General features: G+C 35.5%; 1 long non-coding RNA gene and 1 pseudogene across 1 annotated transcript; both read left to right on the forward strand.

The window, feature by feature from the left end:
* LOC110269826 lies at window positions 6,656-7,871 on the forward strand. The gene is made up of 2 exons (XR_002358586.1): window positions 6,656-6,969; window positions 7,817-7,871. It is a non-coding gene; the product is annotated as an uncharacterized LOC110269826 (long non-coding RNA).
* LOC107646691 lies at window positions 8,014-10,519 on the forward strand (annotated as a pseudogene).

Raw genomic sequence — 11,002 nt, forward strand, 5'->3', positions numbered from 1 at the left:
GTAAAATATTTAAATATAAAATTATTTTTATTTTTTAAAATTTTTTTGAAAAAATCACTTAAAATTATAGTTATCAAATCTGGCTCGACCCGACTGGTTCGACTGGAAATTTGGTCACCCGATTATTTGGTCGGGCCGAGTCACTCGTCGAACCAATTATGCATGGAACGCAGTGGAATCCGGTTCGACTTGACGGATTTTCGTTAAAACTGGTAATCCGACCGGTTAATTCAACCCGGTTCAGGTTGTACTTTTAAAAAAAAAAAAAACAAATGGAAACGGCGTCATTTGGTTTTCAGACCCCTCCCCTTTAGGGCTGGCAATGGATAGGATAGCGTAGGGTTTGGACCCTACCCTAACCCTACCTGCGAGTAGAAAATCTCAATAAAACTCTACCCTACCCTACCCGCGGGTTGAGAATCTCTCAACCCGTACCCTACCCGCACCCTAAATTACAAAACCCTACCCTACCCGCAGAAATATTAATTTTTTTTAAAAATAAATATAAAACTCAATCATTCTAAATTTCATACATATTAATAAAATAAAAAATAAACAACTAAATTCAAATTAAAATAAAAGACAATAAAATCTTAAATAAATTCAACATAAAATTACAAACATACATATTGTTATATTAATAAAATAAAAAACTAAATTTAAATTAAAATTAAACACAATAAAGTTCTAAACAAATCGAACATAAAATTACAAATAGCATAATTATCAAGTTCTTAATAAAATTAAAATAACATAAACAAAGATAAATGTCTTCAAACATTTCTTTTAATTCCAAGTTCTTGCAACATTATTCTTCCGTCAGTTCAGAAAATGCATCATCATCTTCATTAGCAGTTTGATAATCAGATTTTCCACCTAAAAATCAAATACAACAATTTTATTATATATAATTTTAACATAATTATAATTTCTAAACAAATTACAAAACTTGAAAACATAAATAACCTCTTTTATAATATTCTACCCACAACCAATTTTGATTGCACATAAGAGCTTCTACCGTATCTTCATGAAGACTACCACGATGAGTAGCAATTATACGACCACTTGTGCTAAAAGAAGACTCAGAAGCAACAGTAGACACAGGAATAGTGGTGCGTGACAGAAGTTAGGCCAATTAAGAGATTTTCAAATAAGAGAGCAGCGTTGCAAGTATAGCTCTTAACCAGCTAAAATTCGCCTCACCAATTTAGAAAGGGTGTCACAAAAATTTTAGAATAAAAATACTAGGAGTATGAATCCCAGGTCGTCTCCCAATGAGTTGCGAGAAAGTATGCTATTTTATTAATTAGGAATTTTTCGAGAGTTTTGAGAGTTGAATAATGAGCAATCAAATAATTGTAAATTGAAGCAATAAAAATAAACTAAGAATAATTATTGATATTCTAATTAAAAAGCCTTGACTGGGGGAATGATTAACTGGAAGTTCTATCCTTGTTGGGATCTCTTAGGTGTAGTATTAAAGAGGTGGTTATTTTCACTTAGTTAACCCTTACTAAATAAAGGAAAGTCAAGTGATTAAGCTAACCCTTATTCGCAAATCCTAGTCCTCTCCCTTAGGAAGGTCTAGCGTTAGTAAATACAGAACTAGCCAACAACGTACAGATTAATCAACACGTAAGCCTTCCAACTCAAGTGTCTCCTTTTAAACAACCCCCATGTCAAGTATGGAATCTACTCCATTGACATGAATGTAACGCTCATAAAAATATAAGAAGCCATGATGAAATTAAATAAAATAAGGATTTAAAATTAATAAAAAGGAAAAGTAATTCTCTGCACTAACAATTCATGAAAATAATCCAATTATAACTCTTAAATAAAGTAAATAAGGATATGGAAGAGTAAGGGACAGAGTAAACAAATTAGAATGATATCTTCAACGGAAGTAATGACTTCTTCAATATCTAAAAGCATAAAACTAATTAACTATAAATGTAGAGAAAACCTTAAAACTATCCTAATAAGAATGTATCTTAATGTGTGTTGATACTTTCTGAGTTTTTGCACATTCTCTGGCTTTATTATGTGTTTTTGGACCAAAAATTGGGTTAGAACGTGGCCCGAAATCGCCCCCAGCATTTTCTGTTAATTCTGCAGATCGCGCAGGTCACGCGTATGCGTCGTCCATGCATTCGCATCATTTAGCGATTTTCCTTGTCACGCGAGCGCGTCGTTCACGCGTTCGCGTCATTCGTGCAGACTCCTATCCACGCGTACGCGTCAGGCACGCGTTCACGTCGCTGCGATTTTCTCTATTCCGCGCGTTCGCGTGAGCCATGCGCACGCGTTAGTGTTCGCTGGTCATCTCCTTAGTTTCTTGTGTTTCTTCCATTTTTGCAAGCTTGCTCTCCATTCTCTAAGCCATTCCTGCCCTATAAAGCCTGAAACACTTAACACACGGATCACGGCATCGAATGGTATAAAGGAGAATTAAAATATATAAATTAAAGATCTCTAGGTAGCAAGTTTTCAACCATAGAATAATATTAGGAAGGAATTATAAAATCATGCAATTAGTATGAATAAGTGGGTGAAGACTTGGTGAAACCACTCAATTAGACACAAGATAAACCATAAAATAATGGTTTATCAAATAGCAAATATGTCTCTTGAAATTTTCTGAAGAGTTGGAAACCTAACTCCATTTATCTTCCACCAGGCTAATATATCAAAATCAGGAGTTAAAGGATGAACATCTTCCTCTACATAGTGATCAAATTCCGTCTTCACAAATGAACCTTTTTCCTTCTTCTTTTGTCTAATATACAATTGATAACCAACATCATCATCTTCATCTGCATTAACCCTAAGCTCTTGTGTAGATTCCATTGACATATTGCTTGAATTAGATGTATTCTTTTGATATTCATGAAGTAACTCATAACATGCTTGTTTGATTCTCTCAACTTTCCTTGTGCATTCATTAGGATCTTCACATACCCTAGCAAACTTATATTCAAACCCATCAAGCTTATACCTAGGATCTAGAATTGCAGCAACACCCATAATGCCATGAATTTCTTCTCAATACTTATCAAACTTTCTCTTCATCATACATGCCATGCTACTAATAACTAGGTTAGGAGAAACAACCTATTTTTCCAATCCAACATGTATCTCACATACTTTATTAAAGTAAATGTTGGCAGTTGGAACTTGAGTTCCAGAAAACAACTGAGTCACATCATAAAAAAGTTTTAATTTACCACAAATTTCTTTTGCAAGTTCCCATTCCTCATTACTTGGCACACTTTTATAATTGGGGTCTTTTTGTTTTAGTCGAGCAAAGACATCTATGTACAACCATGCAGTTTCTAACCTCACATAAGTGGAATTCCATCTAGTCATATAATCAAGAGATAATTTTTTGGTAAAGGAAACACCTGACTTACTACACCAACTCACAAAGGTTTCATGTCTTTTACTAGTTGAAGTCCAATACACCACACTATTACGAATTTTCTCCACATTTTCTTTAACTAATTGAAACCATCCTTCACAATTAAGTTTAAAATATGAGTACAGCAACGCATATGCAATAACTTACCCCCTAACAACAAATAATTTGAATCTAAACGTCCCAACAACACATCAATCATAGTATCATTTGTAGAACAATTATCCAATGTAATAGTTGATAATTTTCTATCTAAGTTCCACTCCAACAAAACTTTCATTAATGCATTAGAGAAAACTTCACTTGAATGAGGAGCAGGAACATAAGTAAAGCTGAAAATTATTATAAAAAATAATATCCTTTCGCTTTTTCTTTCAATTACAAGTTTCTGTCCTTAAAAAAAATAATATCCTTTTATAAAAATTGAAAATTTCTTTTATGACCTGACTTCATATTGAAAAATTTTGCCAAGTTCTGACCCCAACTTATTTGAGGGCCTTATTTTTTTATCATCGTAAAATTAAATTTTTTTTAGGATAATATTTAAGAATACAATTTTTCAATATATATTGCATTCACATCAACTGTAAATCTGAAGCAACAAATTTGATCAATTCAAGTATTTACATTCCAAGAAAACAAAACTAAGCTAGTTGGACACAGCAAGTATTGAATAAAACTAAATAATACAGATAATTATGGTGTAATGCTAAGGCATATATATACACATGGATATTGCATAAACTGTAATAGTAGGACCGAATAATTACATGAACTTGGTTTTTATTTTTTCTCTCTCTCTTATTTTTGGTATAGCTACTTCCCTACAGCTACCAATCACATCATCTAATCAAACTCTAGCATGAAAGACTTATGATTCACCACCAGTAAAGCCCCAATTTTCACAGATTCAAACGTAAAGTACATGCCAAGAAGAAAACAGAGCAGCAGCATAGAGAGGAGAGAAGGTCACGAATCAGCAGCATTACGAGGAGAGCACAAAGGAGGAAGAAGAGTGGCGACAATGGAGGAACGAGGAACGAAGAAGGAGAGTTGGGGAAATGGAGCACCGAGGTCTGAGGCTTTTGGCTTGGGAAGAAACTTGGAAAGAAATGGCGCTACCAGAGTACCAGCCTCCCACATAGTCTTAGGGTTTCTAATGAGTGATTTCTGAATCTTGAATTATATATATGATTTTTATTTTTGTTTAAATTTTATTTTATGGTAACTTTATAAATATACAAATGCAATATATTATCAAAGTAAGTAACTAACTTAGTGGTTACTTACTTGCTACACATGAAGGAGGTTGAGGGTTTAACTCTCACCTCCTTCACTATGCATATAAATTTTTAAAAACATGTTATATATGGGGGGTACGGATAGGGTAGGGTAGGGTACACCCTAACCCTACCCTACCCTACCCGTAGGCCTTCCCGAACCGCACTCTACCCTACCCGAACGGATTGGGCCGGGTAGGGTAGGGTATGTATTGCCAGCCCTACTCCCCTTTCAACGAAACCCTAATGCTATTCCCCCCCCCCTCACCCCATAGATTCAAATATGAGAATTGAGAAATCAATCTGATTCCAGGGGAAGTGTGGAACCCCCCAGCCTCGTCTCTCTGCTCCTTCGTCGTCGGCACTCGGCAGTCGCTCACCCTCGCCCTCACCTCGTCTCTCCATCGTGTCTCCCCTCATCTCGTCACTTCATCACCTCTCCACTCACCTCGTCACTATCGGTCTCTCTCGGTCACGGCCTCACGCCCTCACCCTGTCGCTCTATCAGTCTCTCACCTCGTCGTCGTCGCGGTCCCGTGCTCCTGCCCTGTGTTCACTTCGTCAGCGGCAGAAAGCTCACGGAAGACAGAAATCAGGCAGCATCTCTGGCTCTGCATCTGCTCCCTCGGGTCAGTCGGGTGGTGGTGGTCATCTTCTTGGTCGCAGTCTAGGAACCAGTTATCCAGGTGAGCTCCCTTCAAGTTTTTGACCCTGGTCTTTCACTGGAATTGTTGAATACTGAACCTGGTGTTGCTGTTGACTGTTGTAAATTTGTAATTGAATTTTAGAGTTGTTGAAGCTGAGCATATTTTAGTTAGTATTGTTATTGAATCTAGTGGTTATTACTATTGTATTTGATTTTTTAGAGTTGTTATTGAATCTGGTGGTTATTACTTTAGTTAGAATTATTGTTGAACTTGAATCTGGTGGCTGCTGATGTTGCATTTTGTTTTTTAGTGTTGTTGTTTGTTGCTGGTTGCTGTGTTTTAGAGTTGCTGTGTTTTTTAGAGCTGCTATTGTTTGTTGCTGGTGCTTTTTTTGAATTGCTGTTTGTTCACTTTGTTGAATCACAAAGTCAGTGAACTTTGGTGGAATGGTGGTGGTTGCTGTGTTGCTTAAAAACTGATTTAATTTAGTGCTTGTTTGGGCGCCATTATTCTGTTCAAAAAAGATCTTTTTTTCAATGAAAAAATATCTTTTTTTTATTTTTTAGCGTGTTTGGCAAATTTCTAGTAGTAAAAGTAAAAGCACTAGAAAAATAAAAAAAATATCTTTTTTGAGAAGCTGTAATTTACATCTTTTTTTAAAAGATATTTTTTATCTTAAAAAAAAAGATGTTTTTCATGTAATAAATAAACAAAAAAGTACTTTTATATTGTTATACCCAAACATAATTGATAGATAAAAAGATCTTTTTGTATGAGATATCAAAATATAAAATTACTTTTACTTCTCCATTTCTCCATAAGATCTTTTAAAAAAAGATAACTCGAAAAAAGATCTTTTCTTAGAAGCTCACCCAAACAAGCCCTTAATCTTTTGTTGCTGAAAACATTTTTGGTTTCTTTTGCTAGAATTTTAAAAATGTCTTCATCTCAAACCCCATCAGAAACGCCAGCCTCATCAGTGATTGTGTTATCTTTTACTTGTTCTTGTTGATTTAAATTGAGAGGATATTTTGTACTAGAGACTAGTTTATTATCTATTTTTTAGATTATTAGTTACGTTTAAGACTTTATATTAAATTATTAATGTTTGTAAAGACTTGCATTTTAAGTTTTAAGACATTATTTTAATTTTATTTATGTAATTTTATATTTTTTTAATTATGATTAAGTTAATCAGGTGAATCAATGACCCACCGATTGAACCAATAACCCAGTGACCCAATCATATAACCCGGTTGATTAACGGTTCGATTATGATAACTATGCTTGAAACAAATCTTTTGATAAAAGTTTAGCCAAGCAAGCCCAAAAACCTAAGAAAGTAAGAAACATGGCTTCCAATTCCACTCCCATTTCCCAGGTCACAATTCACACAGTTTGGGAATTTGGACACTAGAGCTCTGGTGACTGAGGATTTTTGTGGCTGCTGTGATCTGAAGAAGTAACAACTGCACTGATTTGATGAACATGATGCTGGCTTCGTTCCCTGTATACCCAAAGCCCTTTGCAAGCGTTAGAGCAGAATTCCGCACACAGCAATCTTCTTTTCTCAAGTTCGCACCTCATTCCTATCCTCTTGCAAGCAAAATCCTTGTTAAGAGTAATCATCTCATCTCTCTCTCTCTCTCTGCTATGTTATGCTATTTGTTTTAGCTGTTCATGTGCCTTGCATGCCCTTCTCTCTCTCTCTTGTTGATTGAGTCTTTTTCGGCTTTCACACGCTTCAGAACAAGCAAATCTTTTTATCCTTTTTCTTTGCAAAGTAGCGATTTTTATGCGAAGGCTTGTTAGAAATTCTCCACCCCATAGGATGCAATGCAGTTTTTTTATGTGGGTAGCACAAAAGTGTACGCCCAATGCAATTTCGAGGGATTTTATATTACAAAAATGTATAGGCAGCTGAAACTTAGTCATTTGAAGGAGTATTATTAATGTGGTGGATATCTTGCCTAAATTGTTGGAGTGGTTTTTGATTGGCCCCTGATAAATTTGTGAGTGTTTGCTGACATTAAATCATAGTGGGCAAACAGATGTAACTGCTGATGGATTTGTATGCATGATGTTAGGAATTGAATTGGTGATAATTACATGCAAACTTCCAATCTTTTCTTTAAGCTTGTTAGAGTGATCTGTATGCAAGGTTGTGGGATCTCTGTTTTTCACATTTGTACCCTTCCTTTTAATAAATCATTTTATCTTATATGCTTTCAACTTCTAGACAGATGGGCTTCCAGTAACACAGTGAAACATTGTTATCAAATTCTAAGCTTCTGTTTAGGTTTAATCTACATAATTCTGAGGGATTATTTGGTGGAGTCTTCTGTAATCTTTTTGTATGCCTTAAGTAATTTTTTTCCTTGTGATATCTACATGCTTGAGCACTTTGTTTCTTTTGGAGCTTTAAATGTACTTTATAGTAACTTCAATTTGTAATTATTTGGAGGCAGATTTGCCATATACTACTGGTGAGACTACTTTGCAAAAGGAATTTTCGAATTTTGGCAAGATAGCTGAAGGTAAGTGCATTTCTCAATATCCATATTGTTGTCTCTAATAATCTTTCGTAAATTAAACACTACATGGTTCTCTCCAAGTCTTCATACAAATTCTTTATTGTGGATTTTTCTTCTTATTATAACATGAATTTAATTTCTGGACCGACTTCAACGCCACCCGCGAACTCACCCGCGTCCTCCTCCTTCACGACCACTCCCTCCACTGGCAGATCCCTGACGGCCACCTCTGCCCTACTGTCCCCAACAGGTCCAACTACATCCACTGGCTCAACGACCTTCTCTCTTCTCACATCATTCCAACCAACCTCATTTCTTCTCAGCAAGGGAAGGTTAGGGGTTTTGATATTGGCACTGGCGCCAATTGCATTTACCCGCTTCTTGGCGCTTCCCTTTTTGGTTGGACCTTTGTTGGATCAGGTATCTTGTCTTTTATCTGTTTATGCACATTATGTGTTTGATGAAATGAAAATGCATTTTGTAACGCAACTTTGTTTATATGAAGATGTGACTGATGTCGCAATTGAGTGGGCCACCAGGAATGTTAACAGTAATCCACATATTGCCGAGTCGATTGAGATTAGAAAAGTTGAAGACAACGAAAAGGCTCCGTGTCTTGAAGGGTTCCATGATGGTGGAACCAGGATAGATATTTGCCAAGAGGTAGGGCCGTCTTTGTCTTCATTACCTCTTCATTCAAATGTCCATGAGAATAAGAACTATGATGGACCCCCATACTTCTTGGAGTAGTCAGGGATGATGAGAAATTTGATTTCTGCATGTGTAATCCACCCTTCTTTGAAAGCTTGGAGGAAGCAGGACTTAATCCAAAAACTTCTTGCGGTGGCACTTCCAAGGAAATGGTTTGTCCTGGCGGTGAGAAGGCCTTCGTTGCTCGAATTATTGAAGACAGTGTTGTGCTGAAGCATCAGTTTCGGTATTACTTTTTCACATAAGAAATATCATTCTGTCGATGTTGTTTTACCTGTAATAAAATCATGCTCATTTATTTTGATGTGGTCATAGGTGGTTCACTTCAATGGTAGGCAGAAAATCAAGTCTCAAGTCCCTTGTTTCAAAACTTTGGGAGGTTGGTGTCACCATAGTGAAGACGACTGAATTTGTCCAGGGCAGAACATCCAGATGGGGGCTTGCTTGGTCTTTCTTGCCACCCATACAGAAGCCATCGATTTCTTTGCCTCAGAAGAACATGTCCTTCATGCTTGAGGTATGGTATATTCTTTTTCAGTCTGGCAACTGTATAATTATTACAGTGACAAAACTAAAGAAATTTTCCACTTGTGTTTCGTCTCTGGCAGATGTCTTCCTTTATTTGAAATAGATGCAAAGTTGTCTTCAAATGCTTATCAGTTGAGCCTATACCATATATTGTTGCATGTCTTACACATTTTGCGTTGCACCTAATTTTAGATTACATGAATCAAATTTATTTTTCAGGGTCTTCCGCGCCAACATGGTGCCATTAATGTATTGGAAGCTGTAAAATCTTACTTCTCTATGCATGGCCTGTCATGTACACTGAATACCTCTGCTTTCACAGTGGATGTAAGACTACTTCCTCTAAGTCTCAGATTTTGATTTGGTTTCCTTGTGATGGCTGTGCCTGTTAAGCATGATTGCATTTCAATAGGTTGTAGCATCCAAAGATGAATGTGATTCAGTCTTGAAGAATCATTCACCTGTTATCAATAAATCCATCAGTTTTCAACCTACAGGAGAGACTTCAAATGGACCAAGATCTTCTGATAGGTGGAGCCTTCGTATTTTGGTAAGATTGCTTGTTCACTGGCTTTAAAAATGATTTGATTGGAAGAAGTGACATTAACCTTACATTATTTGATCCGTCTAATAGGTTTTTCAGCAGATCCCTGGGACATTGTTAGTGAAGGGTTCATTGCAGGATAGAAGTAGCCCATTATCAGGTTTTTTCACTGGTCTTAGTTTCCAATTCGTATTGTTCTAAATAAATTTCTCGTTGTTTTAGTGGTATTAGTCTCTAGCCGACTCTATAAATGACTTTGGAGTTATGCGTTATTTCCCTCTCTTGCTGAAAAGCCAGTGGTCAATTGAAAGGATAAATTTTATGAATGAGTGCTTCCTCTGAATTATATAAACACGTTCAATATTATTATTTTTCCGTGCCTTCAATGGATTTATCATCTTTTATTCTTGTGCGAGTCGGCTCCTCACATGATTTGCAGTGTTGCAGCCTTTTACATTGACTCCTGCAGTTTTAACTGTTGCAGCCTTCCTATGGGTTGAGTGAATAAAAATTATTTAGCCTTGTGGTGTGCTCTTTGCAGGGATGTTTGCAGCTATATTCCAAAAACTGGAGGAAGCTTTGCGCCATGAATTTTGTACGAAATCAGCATAGGAGTTTTATTGCTTGCCTAGCTTATTATATGGGATGGTTTTATTGGATATGATGATAAATTGTGGGATGATGGAAAAAAGTTAATGAATGCTAATTTCTATAGTTCAAGGAAACAAGCGATGGTGCTGTTTGGGTGTAAAAAGGAAATAGAGAGACAATCATTAAGGATTTTGTTTAATCATCTTTATATGTATTTTGTGCACCAAACCCAACAAGAACACTATCCACTTGGTTTACAAGGATCCTATAATTTTCAAGTTATATTATCCTATAATTTTCAATAAAACATTCACATTTTTTTTGGTGACTAAACATTCACATTTGTTAAAGCTTTAAAGTAGTAATAGACAAATTAATCCAAATACTTTAATGTCACCAAAAAAAAAAAATCCAAATACTTTAATTGGTTTCTTTATATATGGTTAATTAATTGTCTATGGACCGTGTTTTCGACTTTTCGGTACTCAATAAATAGCACATATGAACAGATGATATAGATCCAACGAGAATTGGCTTTCGTCAGATAAAGATTTTAGTAATTTTTATATTATCCAGGAAACAAATTAGCACAATTTGAATGTCATTGAGTTGTTACAAAAAAAATTATTAAAAATAAATCTTTTTATTTTTTAATATATTTAACAAAATTTTAATAATAAAAATACTAATTTTTTAGAAATTATATTAAACTTTTAATATTATAAATAAATAAAAGAAAAGTCTAG

This window comes from Arachis ipaensis, chromosome B01 (genome assembly GCF_000816755.2).
Source record: "Arachis ipaensis cultivar K30076 chromosome B01, Araip1.1, whole genome shotgun sequence".
Lineage (NCBI taxonomy): Eukaryota > Viridiplantae > Streptophyta > Magnoliopsida > Fabales > Fabaceae > Arachis > Arachis ipaensis.